Below are 22534 nucleotides of genomic sequence, written 5' to 3' on the forward strand. Positions count from 1 at the left end.
ATGATTCACAATCCTATATGCAGCCACTTCTGGAGTAGGAAGTCTGGATAAGAATTTTTTTGATTGAATTTGGACAGTTTTAGAAAGGCACATCATCATTATTATCCCATCACTGTTGGGTGACCAGGAGCACAGAGATAAAGTTACTTGCCCAAGTAGTGAGCTGGTAGGCCAGCAGGATTTGAACTCTTGAGTCCCAGCATATCTCTTGGGTTATAGGTTAATGTTCTGGCCATTAGGCCATCTCTTACAGCCATACACCTGCAAATTAAGTGCTTATCTAGGGATCAGAATATTGTTAGCTTAGTGGACACTGAATTTAATTTTCTTCGGACTAGCCACATTTAAAGTCATTCTTTATTTTTGATGACTCAAGGAAAGGCTGACCTTCAGCCAGGCCTGTTGCAATTAAACCAGAATCTCAGCACATCTGAGAATCCCAGAGACCATTATCCCCTGGGGAGTCATCCTATATTTAGAATTAAATTGTTGGATTTTGTCTTTTTTTGCAATGATTACTTTGACTTTAGAAGAACTGCGGAATTATTAGCAGGTAAAAGAGGTGCTGATCCAGAGACTTAAAATACTTGCCATATTGGGGAGGGGGATTGGGAAGGAATGCTTTTTTCTCTGCTGCAGAACGGCTTGGAGATAAACCGTAGGTTCGGTTTCTTTCGCCCTCCTCTGGGGTGTCATATAGCTGTAGCTGAATTCAAGGGACCTCTGATTTTCTTATAATTTGACCAGCGGACAGTACGTGCGTTTCCAGGTCACGATTCTCTATCTAAGAGGAAGATCTAAGGCGCTACCTTGGAAGAGCGATGGGATTTCAGGGAAGGCGCAGTGCGTCAGCAGATGAACTGTGAGTCGGCACTCACCCTGGCAGGCCCCCGCCGCTGAGGGTAGCTATGAGAAATGACTTAATGTCTCCTCATACTCAAGCCCTTTCACACTCACTGGCTGGAATAAAAACATTAGAGTTACAACGTTTTGCAATTTTGTGATTTTCTATTGGATGCGTATCTGATAGGAAAAGCCAAGGGCCCAATCTGACTACTAGTAATTTATTGGAAAGTTGAAAGAGTCCATCAGATTAAGTAACTGGGTCTTTCTTTAGGTGGGAGGTGAGAGAGAGAAAGGAAGGATGGGGATCCTGGCTCTCATTCCTTCATAACCCCCATGACTACCATTTGCAAATCATGCATGCTATTTGCTATATGTCCTTGATGTAAAAGATAAAAAAAATTTTCTTAGTCCATTTTGTGAAGATTGTGGAATGTTGCTAAGTTATTTTTTCTAATATCATCACATTCCTTGGGGGTTATTTTTGCGTATTGGTTTAAAACAAATAATGTAACATTTTAATTGCAGAATAATACACACCATTTCAAATCGTGTGCGCTATTTACGAATATTGCACACTTTCAAAGAACGCATGCTATTTGGGAATAGCATGCACTATTTGCTGAAAATGAAAACCATATAAAAATTAAAAACCTTAAAAATGAAAAATGAAACAAAAAAAAAAATATCACAAAAGATGAATATATGAAACAAAAACCAAAAAGGACTGTGCACATCTCTCACTCTCTCCCCTCAACGTGAGCTCACGTCTCCCACCTGCGCATATCCTCAGCGCCATTCAAAATCCCAGCCCTTTCCTCTGCCCCTGGTGCCCCGTCCACTCCCGGCGCCCTACGCAGCCGCCTACTCCACCTAATCCTTCCTCCGGGCCTGGCTAGGTGCAGGTTCAATGGAGGCCTAAATTTGATTTGATGATTGACATGCCTAAGTGAACCTGGTTCATTCTTACCACAGAAAGCAGGGCTACTTTGCTAATTACTCGACTGTTTCCTAGTATTAAAGGGTCAAGAAGACCAACAGAGAAATGAAGTGTAATAGTAACTGCCTAGGGATTCATGCGACATCGTCCAGGGAAGGATAGAGAGAAAGGAAGCCACCTCACAGAGCCCACATCAAACCCTTCCCATCTTCCCAGCTTGCAGAGTCGGAAGGCTAAACTAAGGCCTAAAGATATTCATTTGCTGTCCAAGCAAATTCAGTCAGTTTTGTTGGTGGTAGTGCATTCAACTGCTTCCATACTTCTCCAATCTAAGTACACGAGAACGAGCAGTTCAGGCCTCCCAACCTGTGACCAAACCTGCACCCTGTCGTCCAGAGAGCGCACTGTCGCCTACACACTCCACCGTGGGTTTCACAAACTCCTCCAACAAGGAGGAAGCGAGAGGGAGATCTGAAAAGGGAAAAAAAAACCCTCTGAGGGAAGGTTTGCAAAACCGCTGCCAGGGCTCGCCAGAGAAGGTGCACACTGGGGGTAACTTTTAAAGCCCTTTCTGCATGTTTATCGCTCGTTATAAAATTGCCTGGGGTTTGTGCTGATAAAAGCATGCGTGTAAGCCAATCTTGTGCACACTTTTATGTGCATAAGAGAGAGGCATTCTGGGGGTGGAGTTGGGGCAGAGTTTGAAGTTGCATGCATACTTTTGATTTTTAAAAGTATACGCGTACATTAATTAAGCAGTTACCTGCAAAGAGCAGCTGAGTTTGTGCACATAAGTTTCCTTTGAAAACTGGTGTAACTTGTGCTCGTAGCTGCCGCGCAAACTCCCTGCAGCTTTCCAACATTACTGTCCTTATGGACAATACTTACGCAGTGAGCCCTTTTAGCTAGGAACATTACAGGCTAGCAAGTAAGGGGAGGCAGCATTCGGAAAAGCCCCTCCCCTTGTGCATATAAAAGCAGCTTCTCTCCCTGAGAGTTTGGGGCAGTGCAGCCTGATTTTGGAAGTTAGAGGAGGTGGTGGAGCTTTTGCCTGACTTTAATTTTGGGGGCCTACCTCGAGGCTCTGGCACCCCAGCCTGGTGTCCTTAGGTGAGGTCGGGAGGTTGCCTTACTGGCTGGCAGGGTTTGCATTCTGGGTTGTTTTGGGATTTGTTTTCCCCATTTTGCTTTGTAAGAAGTCTTGTGAAACCCCTGGGTGTTGCTGGGGGGGACGGGGGACCAGGATAGGGAAGACCTGACCCCTTGCCACCTCCTGGAGCACAGAAGTGTATGGTGGGGACCTGCTGCAAGGACCTTCTGCTGGGTTTTGGAATAGGTTTTTGGGAACAGAGTTTTGGATGGAAGATCTGGGAAGCAAAGTTTTGCTGCCCTCTTCCTGTCCTGAAGGAGAAACATTGGAAAGCTGGGTGTACCTGAGTGATCCTTTCCCTTCGAAGGATTTGAGAGACTAGACATATGGAGAACTGTGAGTAAGACCAAAGTTAAACTAATTCTGAAGACCCTCATTTGGAGTCTTCACCCCTGAGGAAAGAGAAGATTGAGACTCTGTGCAGAGACTGGGTTATCATTTGCTTCTGACCAGCATGGAGGGGGATTTTCCACCCCTGCCCACTTGGGAAGCCCATTTGTCCACGCCCTGGAGGGTGAGTGTTTCCCGTGCCCTGGTGGAAAGAGATCGTTACACAGACAAAGGAAAGGCGGAGATCGGTAAGCGCCACAGTGGTTGTAAGAATGGATGTGAACTGTGCCTTTAACTATTCAGAGATACCTTCAGCGAAGTTTCCCATCCAAGTCCCCTGTGTTTTGTTGGTATCTACATTAGTCACAGTGATAAAGAATTTACACTTCCCCCAAGCAAAAGAATGACAGTGCCACTCCTGCCATCACCGTCTTGAAGGAGAAATTCCTACCCCCCCCCCCCCCCCTCCAGTAAAAGAGGCCGGCCCAGGGGCTCCAAGCAGGGGCGGATTCCGGGTAAAGATCGGCCCGGGGATTTTCCCCAAAACCGGCCCAGAAGATACCCCGTGGTCTGCCGAGTGAGGCTCTGTCGTGGCCACTCTCGGCAGACCACGTGACCAGAGCGACCGGCCCACCGGGGGGATGCCCGATCCCCCCGGTGGGCCAATCCGCCCCTGGCTCCAAGAGACTATGAAAACTTTTTTGGAAGCTGAGCCAGCCCTAAAACAAACAAATTACTTTATGGCCCCGTTGGTAGCTAGCTGCCACCCTAAAACGGGCTTACACTAAAGATTTTAGCCAGTGCCTTTGAAAGATGTGTGAATGGATAGTAACCAAGGTTGAAAGCTTGACAACTGCTTACAAGTGTCAAACTTGTGCTAATTCGACCCCTTTTTTGTCTCTGTCCAACACTCGTAAATTGAAAACAGGCATCCCTGTACAGCAATACAGTATATCAGAGCCAAAGGGCTTAAATGGCCTTGGAGGAGTTGGATGACATCACAGGAATAATAAGGGGAGAAAACTATAGACACGAGAAGAAAGATAATAATGCATTAGCTAAAAGAAGTTGGAACATAAACCTCCTGGGGAATGTACTGAATTAATTTGTTTAATAACTTAAGGACTTGAAACAGAATGTCTCTATTAGAATTAATTTAACGACAGTACCACACTGCCATTTTCTATGAAGCTGGAAAGAATCAGTATATTTAATGGCTTCACAAGCTAATCAAAAATTAATTAGTGTGGATTATAAATCCCTGAGATGGATTTTTATAGATCCTGTGTCTGCGTCCTTCTCTTGTGGTGCAAGCCTCAAGAGGAAGCATCCTTGACGACTCGGGCTAAGACGGATTGCTCTGGGTGAGCCACCTTCGCCAATGTGCTAGCCATTTGTTAGCTGCTCTGATGTGTCTGCCCCTTAATGCAAGAGGCAGAGAAGGCCTCAAAGGAGAGCTGGCCTAGTGCATGTGAGCCTGGGAGCGCTAGCACAGAATTTGTAAGTTAGTGGAATGGCTAAGGAGTCAGTCAGCTCCTTTCTGCATGGATTCCATCGTCCAGGGTCTGCTTTATCAGAGGGCGAGGGAGGGAAGAGGACAGTCACCAGCATGGCAGCCCCTGCCGCTCAAAGAGCGGTGCAGAGGATGCACCTCCAGCCTTCCGGCCAGCAAAGGCTCCCCAGAGCTGTCTGGGAAGTGAACTTGGACGATGGGTGGGGCAAGGCCAAGAAAGTGAAAGTCAGAATGAGCAACAGGCAAAGAAACAAATAGAAGGAATGCATTAGCCAATCAAAGCAAAGATATGAATGAGGTTGGAGGAAAGTTATTTTTACAAAACAAGGATCCAATGAATTTCAAAATAATTACAAAATGAAACATTTTGGACTTGAAAAATGAATTTGCCTAAGCTAGCATGGGGTTGAAGTCTTTAGACTGAGCAGTGAGTCTGGTGTCCCATCTGCTCTGTACAGGAAGTTTTCTGAGTCAAATTGTTCAGAAGGTAAAAGGCATGGAAAGGGACGGGTGCAACTGATTTATTTTAAGGGGATTGGAACCGCCCGTGGTCCTTTTCTAACTAAGCCGTTTTCTTGTTGCAGAAAACGCAGAATTTGTGCACCTCTGAAAGTGGGGCTCGAAGAATGCTCCGACCTGCAGGCCAGGTGGGCTGCTTAACGCCGGCCAGCTTGCCCTTAAATCGCAGAAAGAAGAACTGAAACGTTGCAAGCGTTCTCCTTTTGGCTTGTGTGTGGTTTGCCCCCTTGGACACCTTTTCAAAGGTTGGAAAAACTGATAACATAAGTAAACTCTGCAGAGTACGTTTCAGGTTTCAACTTTTACATTTGTCTAGAAAACTTGATCACCCTCCATCTGAGTCACTCGTAGCACACTGCCTTTGAAGTGGCAATCTGGAAAATACGTTCAATCAATTCTAAATGAAATAATCTGCTTAAAATATTAAAGGTTTGGGTGCTGAGCAATGCTGGGAGATTATGAAGAGAAAAGCAGCCTCAGAGCTTCATAAAGTGACAAGCAGAGAATAATCCAGCAGAAGTGGTGAGAATTTTAAAACGATTATGTAGATTTCAGTCACTGGAAGTGTCCCAGCAATCCCTGGCTGATCTCTTGTATGCTGGAAACAGATTAAGCTCAATCCTTCCTTAAAGGGGAAAGCTCTTTTTAAGAGTCTTAAAAGACTACAGAGACCTAAGAAGTTTGCTAAGGAAGCAGACTTCAGCAAAAAAAGCATTTTGAAAGAATTCCATTGCATAGCTGCAGCATATGAAAGCTGATAGGACTAGATCAAAAATATTCTGTACACTCCAAAACCCAGCACAAAGATATTTTACAAGCTGCAGCTTTTATTCAATGCTCCAATGCTCTTTCACACAAGGTCAAAGTAGTGGAGAATACTGAGAGCCTCAGTGTTGAGTTCTAAATCTTTCTCATCACAGCTGCAATAAACTGAGATGCATGGAATGGAAGAGGAGGTGAATCGGAATTTAACAAAGTGTGGGATGAGCACAGAGGATCCCTAGTGGCAAAGAGAACGGTGATTGAAGCACTGAAGGTGGCATGAGCGTTGGCTTAATTATTGGTCTTCTATGAATCACAGTTGAAGATGGCAAGGCCTGAGATGGTCATACCTGGGAACTTTTGATTTCCTATCACCCTGAGATGAAGGGCAGTGATAGGAAAGGACTTATCAGGTTGAGTAGAAGACATGAGGATGAGTGCTGCTGTTGGGATGCATTTAGAAATGTATATGTGCATCTACCCAGAAAGAATAACTTCTAAACATATGTGCGCATTTATGGGCTTAGTATTTTAGAATCTGCATGGATGCATCTGTGCAACTTCTAAAATATGCATGTCAAGGTCCCCAAAAGTACATGCATATTTTTTAGTTTCCAGCACAAATACGCACGTACTTTGAAAAGGGCCCTAACTTTGATGGTTGGGGAAACTGATAAGCATGGGGGTGACCTGCACGGTGCGGCGGAAGCTGCCATGAGCTTGCTGGACAGACTGGATGGACCGTTTGGTCCTTTTCTGCTGTCATTTCTATGTTCTTTATAAAATAGCAAAGTCTGCATGAACTTGCAAACCATTTGCCTTCCTCACCCCAAACGTGCCCATTCGTTTTGTGTGCGCTTTGTGTGTACGTCTCCTTTTTGCAAACTCGGGGACATGCGCGTAGCCCCTTTGAAAAATTAGACCATAGAGTAGGAATCTCAATTGGGCTGGAGGGGCTATTTTGGTCTTTACCTGCTTTCATTTCCTGTTTTACTATTTGCTCGTTAGCCCATGTCTTGTGTTTTCAAAGTGTGGAGAAAGAAGACTGGGCCAGACACTCAATATTGTAGTCACAGGAAATACAGAATATTTGATTTCCATAATCCGATGTTTCGGTTTCAGTAGAGTTTTTCGGGATATGTCATGCATACTTAGTATATACCAGCCTTTACCTAGACCCTCCCCCTTATATGCAAAGTAGTGGCAATATGCAACTCAAATTATAAAAATAAAAATGGAAGGGAGAAAGGAAGGAAAGAACCGTGCTGGCTAGAAACAGAAATAACTCATACTGTTTGGGCGCCTCTAATAGAATAAATCCGTTTTTACATTAATAATAACGGTATAATTAAAACAACATAACTAACGTGTCAGCTTGCAAGAAAGAGATGACACAAAATGTGTAGGGACCACAAAATATTTTACATTCATTATTTATTGTTGTACGCAACAACGTTGTGGGAAAATATATCGGGCCAGGATGTGTCGGGCATGCACAGAGCCAAGAAGCAGTGCCGCATGCTGGCTCCCTTCTCAGGACTGCGCGCCAATGCATGGGAAGTGGCTCACGGCAGCCCCCTTCCTCCTGAAAACGTCTCTGGACAATCGCGGCGCAGAACGGGCAAGACTGAGAGACAAATGTTGTGAGAGCAGACAGCTCCCACAGCAAGGAGTGTTAAAGGCATATCAGGTTTCGGAATAGGTAGGGCCAGGGGGGCCACTCTGCCCATCAGCTCTTTCCTCGGGAGGGGGGAAGGAAGGGCCTAGTGTGACATTGCTGCTGCTCCTCCTAAGATAAATTCTTGACAGAGGCGGGATTGTCATGGGTAGAGGAAGAGCACTGGGTTTCTTTAACATAGCTAATGAAAACAATAAGAGGAGAGGGAGGAGTCAGGAGGGGAAGGCAGGAAGGAAACCATAACCTTCTCCTCCTCAATCTTTTAACCACTCTTTTTACTTAAGACATAACGAAATGCTTACCATGTTATCGTGTATATAGTTTCCATGTTATAATGTTAAATAGTTAATATACCATGTTATAATGTAAAATAGGGCGGACCAACCCCCCCTATTTCTCAGTTCCCTGTAAACCGATGTGATATTTCGATCGAATGTCGGTATATAAAAGAAAATAAATAAATGTAGGTAGGTATTATACCTGAAAGGTATTAATGCCCAGCACAGACCTTCCCTTTACTGCTGACAACCATGCCTCCAGCCTCAGCACAGACCCCGCATCCTGGCACATGGTGGACCTACTGCAGCCCACCGCCCACACAGAGCTGCCCCAGGCATGACCGCTCTCCTGCAGAACTGGAGAAGGGCTAGAGAGCTTCCCGAGTGTGATCAGAGAAAACCGTGAAGACATGTGGGATGACCCCCCCCCCCCCCCTTTCCTTGGTTGGAGCTCCCAGCCTCACCCAGAAGCGGCGTTGCCTGCACCTGGCCAGTTGCTTGGAAGCCCTGTCCCAGTATCACCATTGCACGGAGCAGGATCTCGTCCAGGCTGCAGAGGAGCTCCGGACAGCTCAAAGATACCTGGGGGAAAATTACAGGCCAAGTGGGGACTGAGAAAATTTTGGATATCATCTTCCCTGACTTCTGCATCAGGAAATAAAGGTCATGCTGCTTCCTGCCGTGCTGTAATGGTCCCATGCAGAGATGCATCTTTGAAAGACCTGACCTGAATGTGGAAAAAGAACTTTAGGGTCAATTCTGGTCACAAATAGAAAAGATATTTTTAAATTGTAGTCTAGTTTTTATTTTATTTAAAATCATTTCTATACTGTCGTTAAGTACCATCACCACAGTTTACAGTAAGGCAGATAAATTATTAATGTTGATAAATGTATGGAATCATGTAATCTAAACAGGTGCCATAAAGGTTCGGTTACATAAAATTATAATAAATACTATTTGGTGAATGTGATAAATCTTGTCCTCTTATACCTGTAACATTTTTAAATACAAGTATAGTTTTATAACTGTATCTTTCCTTTAGCGGTGAGATAAAATAAAAAACACGCACATATTGGGTTAAATGCTGTGTGTCTGGATTTACTGTGAATGTACTTACTGCAACCCTCCAAGAAACCCGGACTGTGCAGGATAAAAGTATTGCAAAGAAAGAAACTACAACTAGTATATAGAGGGAACCAAATATACAGAAGACATATTGGGGTAGATTTTCAAAGGGGTACGCGCATAAGATACGCGCGTACCCCCCGAAAACCTACCCCAAGCCCCCCTGCGCACGCCGAGCCTATTTTGCATAGGCTCGGCGGCGAGCGCAAGTCCCGGGGCTTGCAAAAAGGGGCGGTCGGGGGCGTGGCCAGGGGGCGTGGTTAGGGATCAGGGGCATGTGGGCGGTTCGGGGGCGTGGCCGAGTGCCCCGATACAGCGGCCTGTGTCGGGGCTTGCCGCGTCGGCGCGCGTAAGTTACTACTGCCCGGAGGCAGTAGTAACTTCTCCGATAAAGGTAAGGGGGGTCTAGATAGGGCCGGGGGGGTGGGTTAGGTAGGGGAAGGGAAGGTGCGGGGGGGGGGGGGTAGAAAAAAGTTCCCTCCGAGGCCGCTCCGATTTCGGAGCGGCCTCGGAGGGAATGGGCAGCACGCGCAGGGCTCGGCGCGCGCCTGGTGCGCGAACAAAAGTACGCGCGCGCGTATGTTTTTAAAATCTACCTCGTAGAGCACAGTTGCATAACCTGCAATAAAGGATAATTGAAACAATCCGTATGCACCTGCAGTCTACCTAGGCAGCTAGGGGGGTGACTGGGAGGAGTCGAATTAGTGGGCTGAAGCAGGTCAGGCCAAAGAGCCGTCCTGAAGTTAGCCGGCTATATTCAACAATGTGGCTGCACTATCGCATATACCTCCAAAGTTAGCCGGACAGTGACTGAAATGGACCTCCTAATGAGAACCTTCGTTTGTGCTCATTAATATTCCAATGCCAGACCGAAGGATGAGCACACGGTTAATGGCTGCGTCAGCACAGGCATAAAGAGAGAGGAACGAGGTTGCCAGCTGTACTCTGTCTAATTTTAACAACCTAAACTCCATCTAAACCTCTGACCCTGTAAATGCTAATTTAATAAAAGCAGAAATGATTGTGCTTTGAAAACAAGATGCAGATGACAAATCGGGTAGGAAAAAGCTGCTGCAAAGCACCCTGTTACGCTTTAACTTAGAGAGTACACACGTTTGCTGTTTATCGACCTGGCAGAGAAAGAACGAAAAGACCCCTCAACCGCTGAAAAAAAATGCCAATAGCCAATATCTTAAAAATTATAACAGGCCCTTATATCTTCACTTTTTTTATGTCTTTCAAACATTCAGTGTACCCCGATCCATAATTCAGTTTTATTTAACTGTATGTGCACCCCCTCCAGCAACTCTTTCATTGCACAGTTACAAGAGTCAGTAATAAACCATTATGTTGTTGGAACAAGCATAACGTTCATTTCCAGCTTAATGGCCAGTCCACTGGGGCGCATGGGAATCATTACAGATCCCCAGTTCTGGGGCAAGGACGGAGAGCCAGGAAATCCATACTCCCAGCACCAAGAGGTCATACTCGGAATCAGAAATGGCCTCTTTCTTTCTGTATTGCCTTTGATTTCCTTCCCCTTTATGACTGCTGGCTAAAGTTGTGATAATTACACCGGGCTGTACAGGGATACCTGGCTTTGTACACAGAAAAAGAAGGTTCGTATCAGACAGGCAGGAAGAAGCTCCAGGACCAGCTTAGGTAGGTGAAAACTGACTTGCTGAGAGAGCCAAGCAGAACCTTTGCAAAACAAGCCTCGGGCACTGACAAAGAGGTGAACATGTTTTATTTATAAAAACATATTTTATTAAAGTACGCTTAAACATGCTACAATTTTAGCTTCAGATGTTAGTGAGCTTCTGGTGCTATACAGTGTTGAGTCCTCTGTTATTCCATGAGGGATGAAGCAGCATAGCTGCTTGGCAGGCTGCACAGCTCGGACGTCACAACATGATGGCAGTAAGGAGATTTAAGTTTATAATACACTGTTGGTATGCCGTTATAGCCATTAGTCAGGGAGTGAAAGGATCACAGGAAGATGCATTGTTTGATGTTAGACTGGAATATTGAGAGATTATTATTGAGAGCCCTGATACAAACTGGCAGTTAAGGGTAAATACACACTGGGTTTGGACTCTCTACTTTCTTTTAATTTTTTTTTTAATTATATCAGAGTTTTTATTTTAACTCTATTTCCTTCTTTATATGTTCCCTCTCCCCTACCCCAGCCTGAACAGGCTGGAAGGGGTCTCCCCCAAAATTTAAGTTTATTTTTGATGTATTGCTTTTCTCAACAATCATAAAACACATAGTTTAAAAGCATCAAAAAATAAGACAAAATAACATAAAATAACCAAAATCAAAAACAATAATCAAAAAAGCAAAACTTAATAGAAAACTTCAGCACAGCATAATTAAAAGCCTGAATAAATAGTCACATCTTGATATATTTCCTAAATTTCAAATAGTTTGTTTCTAATCACTCTTCCAATGGCAATGTGAGGGGGGCTTGATATTTAAACATAGAGCATCTGGTACATTTCAATCTTATTCCACAGGGAGAGGGCAGCCTCAATACATCTTGTTATGATGATTGCAACATTCTCATTGGTTTATATGAGAATAATAATACAGCCAGCTATAGAGATAATCCCCTATACAGCGCCCTAAATGTGAGACAACAATTTTATTCCCTATCTAACCAGAAACCCGTGCAAATCCTATAACAATTAAGTCACATGATCAAATTTCGACTTTCCAAAAATAATCCTGTCTAAGAGAAAGCTCCAAACATCCTGGGTACAAGAAATTACAGTAATCTGTCTGAGATGAGACAAACACATGTATTAAAGTTATTAAATCAGTCTTACAGAAAAAAGGTTTTAAGTGGTGATCCATCCAAAGATAATAAAATGTAGATTTTTTCAGTTTGACACGGAAAGGTTGCTATCTAATTTCATACCTAGAACAGTGGCCTTCTATCCCCGCGATCAAGTGCATTACCACCGTGAACAGACAAATTTTGATAGGACTTTGAAGCTTTTACATTTGAAATGAAGAGTAAATATGTACAGTATAAGTGTTCCTTGAGACTCCAGGCCTGATTTTTTTTTTGTGTTTTGACATCGTTGCAAACATTGCTTTTTGAATGGGTTCGGGAGATTTATACGAGAGCGACTTACACATGTTCAGTGATAACAACTTAAACTTTGTAGTTGCCAGAGTGTTTGTTCCTTGCATGTGCATGTTAAAAGAGGTTACCATTATTTATAACTCTAAAAAATCCCCAGTAAAACCAGGGTGGGGATATATGGGTTTTAAAAATGAGATTATTCTATCATTACACCGTTCTGACATAAATGAATGGACAGACTTCTACTTTACTACTTTCTGAGCAAACACTGATCTGTGAATTAAAAGGGTACCTGAGTGGTTCACAAGGAAACCTACTGTGGGGCACACGGGGAAGAAAAAGCAGAATTTTGCTTGGATCCTCACTGGGATGCGACATACGGTGATATTTTTGTTAAGCTTATAAAATTATGAACTCTAATTACTGGCGTTATTGAGACAAATGACAAGGGCTGATAATGTGCCACATGGCTTAAAACTGGTGTGAAATGTCGAGATTAAATCTTAAACCCCGGGTGTCCCTGATTACAACATTGTCCATTTCAACCACTGTAGAAGTAGTGAGCTGCGTTTGTGTAGCGGTGCATAGCTTATAGGGATGTGCATTCATTAGTTAATTCGTTTCATTCGTTTTGGTGGTCCACGCATATCTCGCGAATGGAGAGTAGGCATGCAAAACTGATGGTATGAGCAATATGTGTAGTGGGTTACAAAAGGTGGGTCATGCAGCTGGTGAAGTGGACCCAGACAGAAGCAGTAGGAATAGATCATTTTCACTTGGTTGGTCAGGGAGAGCATCAGGCCTTCTCCCCTCTGTGAACCCAGTCCCTATAGCTATTCATCAGTACTGGCCCAAATAAAGCCTCAAAAACAGAATCGCACCATTCTCAGGTAAAACAAAACTCTCAACTTTATTTCTGGTGAAACCCCCTTTTGGTAGAGAAGCTGTATCTCAAGGGAGCATAAAATCATTTATTTCTAAGGGCTAGCTCCTCTGTCTCTTTCCCGCTCTTTTTGTCCCAAGGGGGCGGGTTCTTTCTGTTGGGAGTGGTGGCCCTTGGGGGCCATGTACACTGGTTTTTCAGGCAGTCACTATGTATGCTTCAGTAGAGGGAAGGCATTTCCATACTGAATATTCAGAGTTCAGGGGATACATAATCAAGTTAAGATCCACAACACTACACTCTCTGGTACCTAAAGGGTTAAAATACTAATCTATCAGCCTTCACTTGAACAGCAAGTTCCCCCTTATTCCCTCTGTTCATATTTTCCCAAACCCCATTAGCTAGAATGTGGAGCTTATGTCTCTCAATACTCAGCTACCTAGGAGCGTTCCCATCCTCACCCAGATTCCTCTTCCTTTTAAATACCAGACTCCAAATTTGGGACATGTGCTCAGCTCCCAATACCCATCCCATGGCCAGGGGTCCCCCTGACTCTCCCCATATCGCACACACCCTTCTCACACTGAGACCTCACTTCCCTCACTGCGGGTCCCGGTGTCTGCTCACTCCAGATCTCAGTCCTCCTCGTGTTGGATCAACCCCCTCTACTTTTCTCTCCTGGCCATTTCCTTGGACCTGGGCCTCTTCCCTTGAGGGTCTCCAGGCCCCACCAGCCCACTGCCTTGCCTCACCAGGGCAACTACATCCTGGAGGTCCCTCTCTCCCAAACTCTAACCTTGGAAGGGCACAAAATTTGCGGGTTTCTCCACATTTGATTTTTAAAAAATCTCACTTGTTCTGGTCCCACTTTTTAGCAAAGGGACGACTGTCAGTGACTTTCATTCTTATAAGGAAGACCTGTATAGTAAAATGTGGCCACCCCTATATACCAAGGCACTTACTATAACTCATAATTCTTACAAAGGGTTTTGCTATAAAGAATGCCATTGGAATTTTTATCCCAGTAATGCACATAACCTTGCTGGGAATACCGACTCCTTCCCAGCCCATATACCCTCTCTTTCAGATGAGTTTTATTTAGCATTTTAATATTCCTTATTGAACGCATTTAAAAAATACGTTTCCTATTACAGTCCCTGTCCCGTAGCTTGCAGGGTTTCACAAATAATTTTCAGTCAAATCATGGGTTCCAAACACACAAATAACTCGTACTCCTGCAGTGTTTTTCCTGGTGTGTTACCTCTTCATGCGAGTAATCTGAAACGCTAGGGAAAATGTCTCCATCCTTACAATTAGTGCTGAGGACTTTCTTTTGCACAGTGCTCAGCTGACAGCTCTTCAGCTGGCCCCTTTGAAAGACTGCTTAGTAAGACAGACTGCTCCTGTTTGAAATGGCTCTGGGTCCGCAAACTCTATTATTGCTTAACTTTCACGCCAAGCTTTCAGGTTTTTTTCTGTGCTAAATCATTCTTCATCGATCTGTTCCCTTTCGAAAATCCCGTCTCTCCAACCAGCATGCAGTCCTGGGTGATTTGGCTTTCAGTCCAATTGAGCCCGTGCCCTAAAAATCAATACCTAAGCAACACAAAGGCCAGGGGTCAATGAGCTCTTTAACAAATGTGTCAGGTGCCCTTGACTTTAGGAGGCTTCGGCCTACTCTGAGGCCTTCTCTGATCCATCAAGGGCTTGTCCAACTTGTCATAAAGTAAATTTGCAGCCATTGATCCAGCCCGAATGAAGTTGTGCATATATGATGCAAGAAATACCCCCAGAGAAAGAGTTTTAATAGCTTATGGGCAACACATGTCAGAGCAAACGGAAAAACAAAACATGAGAATGCAAAGACCAAGGCTTTCCCCCTGGAAGAAAGGAGACCATCGTTTCCTACCAGAACAGAGAGAGGAAAGCCCAGCGGTTTCATCAGCTTCATGCCTGTCGGGGGGGGGGGGGGGGGGGAGAGAGGAAAGCAATTTTAATTGTGCTACATATGCATTACTTAAAGATTATATTAAAAAATTGGAAGGAATAAACAGCTGTGAGTTCTGTAAAATATGGTTAAGATAAATAGGAAAGTGTTAAAGCGAGTGGTTCAGATGACAAATGTTCTGAAAAAATGTATTAAGAAGGTTTCACTGTGGAACATGCCGCATGAAAAGCAATTGAATTTAATATCAAGGTCATTTATCTCGCTGGCTTCTTATTTTTAATTCAACTCTAGGTCCTTTCGGTAGGCTCTGTAACCTGGGAGGCTCTGATGATTCAGTCAGTAATATTCTAGGCAGGAAGCAAGCCAGCAGCAGGAGCACTTTAGATCTGGGAGCTCTGGGGGAGGGGGCTGTCACGGGATCTCCGGAGATATCTCGTTCCTAGGCAGCACAGGGGAACTCCGGTGGCTTCTTGATTGGTGCTAAATTCTGGCTGTTAGCTCAGGGAGTTGTGCAGCAGGAGAAGGGGAGACAGAAGTATAAAGCAGAAAACGATATGTCTTGAGGCCCCCAAATCCGAGCCACATCTGGAGGTTTGGTATTTGGAGAGACTTTTGGTGGGCAAGCCTTATGGTATCTAATTTTGGGAGATTTGGAAGAGGAAAGATGTATTGGGTCGCAGTACCACGAATCACCACTAGATGGCATGATAAACAGTGTTGATGCTGGCTAATGATCCAGATTCAATTGTTAAGGGGTTCTAGTGTGAGTTTCCCTTTAAGAGAGCTGGAAAGCTGATCCTTTGGAGGAGTGGTCTAGGAGGGTTTATAACTTGGGTAAAGTTTGGGAGTCAGTGGGAGATCAAGGAATCTCCAAGATGGCGTAGGACATTTAAAGGAAGCCAGCCTCCAGGTTGGTGGTCCTGGAGACTCCTCCATGTGGAGTAGACCCTGCAGGGGCTCATACCCTCAAGGGGAGAGGACCCAGGCCTGAAGTGGATGGTGTTTCCTCCCCTAGAGGAAATGGCCAGGAACCAAGAGAGAGTGAGAAAGAAGGGGTTTTTCCAAAGGAAGGAACACACTAAGGAGGACCAGCGTGTAGAAGAGCCTATGAAAATCCTAAGCACTGCTGGCGAGATGGACCCAGGACCTGTGGGGAGAGATGCCTGGGGGTCCATGGAATGCACACACCTCCATTACAGGAGCTCTGTGGATTACAAGTAGCCGGAGGGAAAGGAGTGTAAGATGTGTGGGGCGTATTACTGACCCCAGGGACTAATTTATAGATATGAGACCCTTGGTCCACTTGTGAAGCAGGTGGAGGAGTGAGTTGTACTTTAGGGGTGTAAGCCATACGTTCCTGTCAAACGTTGGTTCAAAGGAGTAATTGGGAGTGAGTTAGGGATGTGAACTCTGCATTCCTGGGGGGAGTAGGTTTTGGAGAAGGAAAACGGGAAGGATGGGAGAAAGGGGACATGTTCCATTGGAGATGCCATCATAATTCTCTTAGTACAGTTTAAATGTTGTAAACCGTATCTTGGCTGAGAATCCTGTTGAACTCTGAGTTATTCAGTAATGGGGGTTGTTCTGCCCTCTACATTATTGTATATGGTTGCTGGCTGGTAGCCCCAGAAAATAAAACTTTAAGAGCTTGAATTCTACCTTGGTGTGGCGAGTGTATGTGGGGCACCTTGACCTCCAGCAACAAGACGAAGAAAGGGGTAGAGTTTGCAGAAGGGAGCAACCTACCCCAGTGCCTCTGGCCCGGGTCCATTTCATCATCTACATGATCCAGATTACTGAAACCTCACACATGAGAGCCTGACACTTATTAGTGTCCATTCCAACAGTGTCAGAGCCTCTCAGTATTGTATGCGCCCTGTCAAGGGGGTTACAGGTATTTTTAGAAAAGTCAGGAGAACTCGTACCTTTTGACTAATCAGTATTATATATAAGTATCTCTCACAGTCATCGGATTCAAAGAATTACGGATTCATGGAATATCCATTCTCTGGATCTGTCCCTATGCATTCAGATAACGGAAGTGAGGGACTTCAGTCTTCACTTTTCCAAGGGCTGGGACTGATGGGCAAAGGATGATGGGGATTGTACACGTCTTGTAAATATCTGGGATCTGTACCATACAAAACCAGTCAAATATTGACTAATTTACCTTCAGTAAGAATTGGGGAACTGTAATATAACCCAGGGTTTAGGATACCATAAGTGGGAGGATACATTGTAAGATATAGGGCAAGCATTAAGCACAGTGTAAGGGTCAAAGTCAATTTGATCACTTGCAATGCTTAATGATGAAATGCAGGGATTAACCAGAGCCAGAACCAAACTCCGAAAAGGGAGATAGTATGTAGAGACCCTGATAAAAGGAAACAATGCATGCAAACTCAGTTCAAGGCATCCAGCCTAAGCCACCAGTCCTACCAGAGTCTGACAGCCATCTTGGAAGGCGCCGTGAGATCAGAGCATCACTTGCACGGCCCTTCACTATCTTTCTTCCATGACTGCACTTGCATTTATTCCTTGGACGGACAGTTTTCCTCCTGCTCCTTTGGGCTTCTAGCTCAATCGGAAGCGACCTCCGTCAGGCTAACTGGGGGATGGGGGTGTTTCCCCCACCATTTTATAATCCCCTCTCCCCGGCTCAGCCCAGCCATTGCCGGGACAGTCCTTGGCCTGGGACCACAAGCCATGTCTCCTTCCAGACCCCGCTAATATGCACCCCAAGTCCAGCCACTAGATGGCGCTGCCGCACGATGACAGAGACTCCCTCTCTCTCTCTGCCACATTCCCAGTCAGCCTGGGGAACAAAAGAGCTGACTCAGAGATTGGACCCTGTTCCTCCGCCATTCACACCGAGCCACCCGACCAGCCCTTTAGTCTGCACTTGCAATGTTTGTTTAAATTTATGGTTCAGGCCAAATGCTTTTGCAGTCTTTCCCTACATCAAGTATGTTCATTTTGGGGGATATGACAGCATTAGTCATTTGCAGTGCTGCAGCAGATAACATGCATGCATTCATTGAGAGATTCAGGGGGTGGGAAGCAGGAGAAGAGAAAAATCATCTTCATCTCTCATTACAATGAATTAGGAATAGTTGGGCAGACTGGATGGGCCAATTGGGTCTTTTTCTGCATCACCTCCTCTGTTACTGTTTAGATAAGGTCTAGAAGGGAGAACTGGGAAATACTATTTATTTTCTGGCAAAGAAGATGGAGTTGCCCTGACTAAGCTGAAAAGTTTGCAATGTGCGCTAGTCTTGTCATTGCACTATCAACCATTGCCAAAATAGTTACTCAGCAGCAGTGTTTGAAACGATAAAGGTCTCCTGTACACAATGACATCAGGAAGAAGAGCAGCCCAGTGCTAGAGCAAAGGGTTAAGAACCAAGGAAACCAGGGTTCAAATCCCATTTACCCTACTGACACTCCTTGTGACCTTGGGGGAGTCACTTTATCTCTCATTGCCTCTGGTACCCCACATAGATGGTAAGATCGCTGGGGCAGGGATTATCGTACCTGAATTCTAAAAGTGCTGTATGCCAACTTGAGCATTAGGCGTAAAGGAATGATTTGAATAGCAGGCTGAGAACCAGGGAAGCTACAGTTCAAATCCTGCTCCTCCTTGTGACTCTGAGAAGGTGCAAACTTAGGGCCTGATTTACTAAGCATTTTCCCATAGACACTGAATGGGAGGAAAGCCTGAGTGAATCAGGCCCCTAGACTAGAAGTAGGGAATCCTGTTTACAATCTAGGAGCCTTGAGCTTGGGATCAAAAATGCAAATAATCAAATTCAAATCCAGATCCACCTCCCATGGGAAGGTGGTTACGTGCACCTCTCTGCTATTATGGATCCCATTCATGATAACTCCTTGCTCACATGACCTACATAATGCTAGGTTTGCTAGCTGATGATGTCTCAGCAGCTGCCGATTATCTAAGCTTAGTTATATTTTTTTTCCTGGAAAGAACTGGTTTCGTAAGTGATGCATTTTGCTGTGATGGAGTCTTGGTCTCCTTTCTCCTCTATGGAGCTGAGGAGCTGTCTTGTGCAGGCATGTGGCAGTAGATCTTCTTGTTATGTATGTTTTCCAAGAGCAATGTGTAACCTTGTCTGAGAAGAGCCTTTAATGCGGAGTCCTTCCTAGCCTTGTCAAAAGCTTTCTCATAGTTGATGAATCCATACACAGATGTGCGTTCCTTCCATTCATCATCTTCTTCAGTTCATTTATCACACCGAGTGCTCCGTGGTGGAGAATCCTGATGGAAAACTGGCTTGTTGAAATGCAGCATTTCTATGAGTTGATTGTTTATTGCCCTGCTGAAAAATCGGGTCCACACGCAGGAGGCTGATAGCGCTTCCTTTGTCCCGTTTCTCATGTGCAAGAATGATAATAGCACTTCCCACTTTTTAAAATTGTTGCTCTGAATAATTTCACTTGTTTTTCCGATGCTGGACTCTTTCTAACCTTTCCCCATTCTTCCTGTGACTCCTCCCCGGTTAACGTTCTGTCTGTTAACACCGATGACCTGGCGCGCTTGTTAAAAAGGAACTCACGTTTAGGACTTAATGACTAAATAATAATTCACTTTTTCTTGTCTTCCGGCAATGTCTAACGCATATTGTGATGCACTGTGAACCCAATATAATACAGGCAATGTGGTCCAAGACCTTGGTCCGCGTTAAAAGTGAGCCCATGTTACATCAATAAGGATGGGCTAAGTGAAACTGGGAGACAGCCTTATAAACAACCTCGCATTATACCGAGCCATGTTATTACAGTGTAAGTCTCTTCATTAATGCCTCGAAGGGTTTATTGACAGGGAGCATTATTTTTAAACACAGAGCTCGATATTCAAAAGGGTTGGTCTGGCTAACCTAACAGAGTTTTGAATTTTCCGTTCCTCTCACTTGCGAAATTTTACCCAAGTCAATACCCGACTAAGAGTTATCCAGATGAAAAGAGGCAGGGCGGGGGGGGGGGGGGGGGTGTTCTGGGAATGGGGCTAAATTTTATCTAACCAGCGCCAGTATTCAGCGCTAGGCAGCTAATCTCAGCGGGGAGAGTCTGCTCAGAAAATTGCTAAATGCCGCTGAATATCTGGCCAGAGTCGCCCAGGTAACTGCCCTGCTCACTAGCCCGCTGACCTCAGCCTTTACCTGGCTATATTCTAGCTGGGTAACTAGTAGAATTTAGCTGGATAAGAAGGGGGCTTTCTGTGGGCAGGCAGGGGGCATTCTGAGGTGGAGAAGAGTTAGAAGCTTAACATATGCAGCTGACTGAGGTCGGGCCGAAGGGCTATCCTTAAAGTTAGCCAATTAGACCTTCACGCCACTGAATATAACCTGCTGGTTAGCCAGATATGTTTATACAGCTAACTAGCCGAGTCATACAGTGGCTGAAAATGCAACACCCTAGTGCTTTGTCCATTTTTTCCCTATGGCAATGCTCCCTTGAAAATAGGTCATAAAGGTTTGAGTTAATGTATATTATGGAAAAGCTTCCTTGTGTCAATGAATTAATTTTTACTATCTCTCTCACTCGCTCTCTCTCTCTATATATATATATAACTCTTTCTCTATATATCTACAGAGAAAGAAAAGAAAACAGAATAAAAACACCAAGATATGAAGTTTCCAGATACATTAACACTTCCAGATGACGTTGTCAAGATTTAAATAACTCTGAAATTTATTTATTTATTTATTTGTTTGTTTGTTTGTTTAATTAAACGTTTTTATATACCGGCATTAGTTGTGGACATCACAACTCTGAGGTGACGATATATAACGCTCTCTATATATATATCTAGAGAGAAAGAAAAGAAAACAGAATAAAAACACCAAGATATGAAGTTTCCAGATACATTAACACTTCCAGATGACGTTGTCAAGATTTAAATAACTCTGAAATTTATTTATTTATTTATTTGTTTGTTTGTTTGTTTGTTTGTTTAATTAAACGTTTTTATATACCGGCATTAGTTGTGGACATCACAACTCTGAGGTGATGATATATAACGCTCTCTATATATATATCTAGAGAGAAAGAAAAGAAAACAGAATAAAAACACCAAGATATGAAGTTTGCAGATACATTAACACTTCCAGATGACGCTGTCAAGATTTAAATAACTCTGAAGAATGACATCTGGAGAAGGGAACTACGTGAGGTATCAAAAGCTAAAGTGAAACAATGTGTTTGGATTTCTATTATGCTGGCCCAATAAAAAGCATATTACTAAAAACTATACATTAATCCATATAAAGTTCACCAAGCAAATGTAAAACACATGAGACATGTTCCTAGTTGGACCCAGTACTACAGGAAGGTGAATCAGAGATCTGTGTAAAGGAACCTATGGTCCCTTCGCTGGGTCTGTGCTTGTCTCGTCATTGTTATTGTTACTATAATATGGACTGGAGAGCGGGTCGAGTGGATCCGAAGAGTCCAGCGTTGGGTTCGTTCCTAGGCCTGTGACATGGAACCGACATGCGTCCCCCATGATGGGACTCAGTGAAACCCAGCGTGCAATCCGTCACGCCTCATGGGGTCAAGGCTACAACACAAGAGATCACCTGGCCTTTCCTTCTCCTTTCTAGGCATTCAAAATTATAAGAGGCGGGGTAGGACTTTGAGAGAGCGCAGCTTTGAAGAAGGGAGGGAGATTGTTTGAGAAGAGCCCCTGATATCTTTCAGACCTGCTTGACTCACTGGCAGTTCCCTCTTTAATCTGATCCAGTATTAACATGGCTCCAACTCAGGTGATGTTATAATTAGTGAGGTTTGGGTGGACCCTTGGACACTGTGGCAGCTGACCATGCCCACGGGGGGAGGTCCCTTGAGGGGCCACAGGTCAGGCTCAGCTTAGGACCCACAAACACAGAGATTGATCTTTTATTAGACAATGTGATGAAGCCACCAGAGGTGGCAGTGGTGAGCAGCAGAAGTAGCCCAGCTGGGCTTGTAGTCCCTCAGACGCTGGAACAGCGACTCCTCCGGTAGCGGTGCTGTAGTGGAAAGAACTGAGAATAATGAGTGCAGTGGGATATGCACAAAGCTCTAGTATGGAGAACCCCAGGATAGGGAGAGCAGGTCCTCGAGGAGCGAGAGCAGGTCCTCGAGGAGCTGAGAGGCTTGAAGGTGATGTACTCACACAGCGGTTCCACACAGGAGATGGCACTAAGGCTGGAAACGGAGGCAGGCCCTTGAGGAGTGAGTACCTGATCCCTGAGAGCTGAGAGGCTTGAAGGTGATGTACTCACACAGCGGTTCCACACAGGAGATGGCACTAAGGCTGGAAACGGAGGCAGGCCCTTGAGGAGTGAGTACCTGATCCCTGAGAGCTGAGAGGCTTGAAGGTGATGTACTCACACAGCGGTTCCACACAGGAGATGGCACTAAGGCTGGAAACGGAGGCAGGCCCTTGAGGAGTGAGTACCTGATCCCT

This window comes from Rhinatrema bivittatum, chromosome 10 (genome assembly GCF_901001135.1).
Source record: "Rhinatrema bivittatum chromosome 10, aRhiBiv1.1, whole genome shotgun sequence".
NCBI lineage: Eukaryota > Metazoa > Chordata > Amphibia > Gymnophiona > Rhinatrematidae > Rhinatrema > Rhinatrema bivittatum.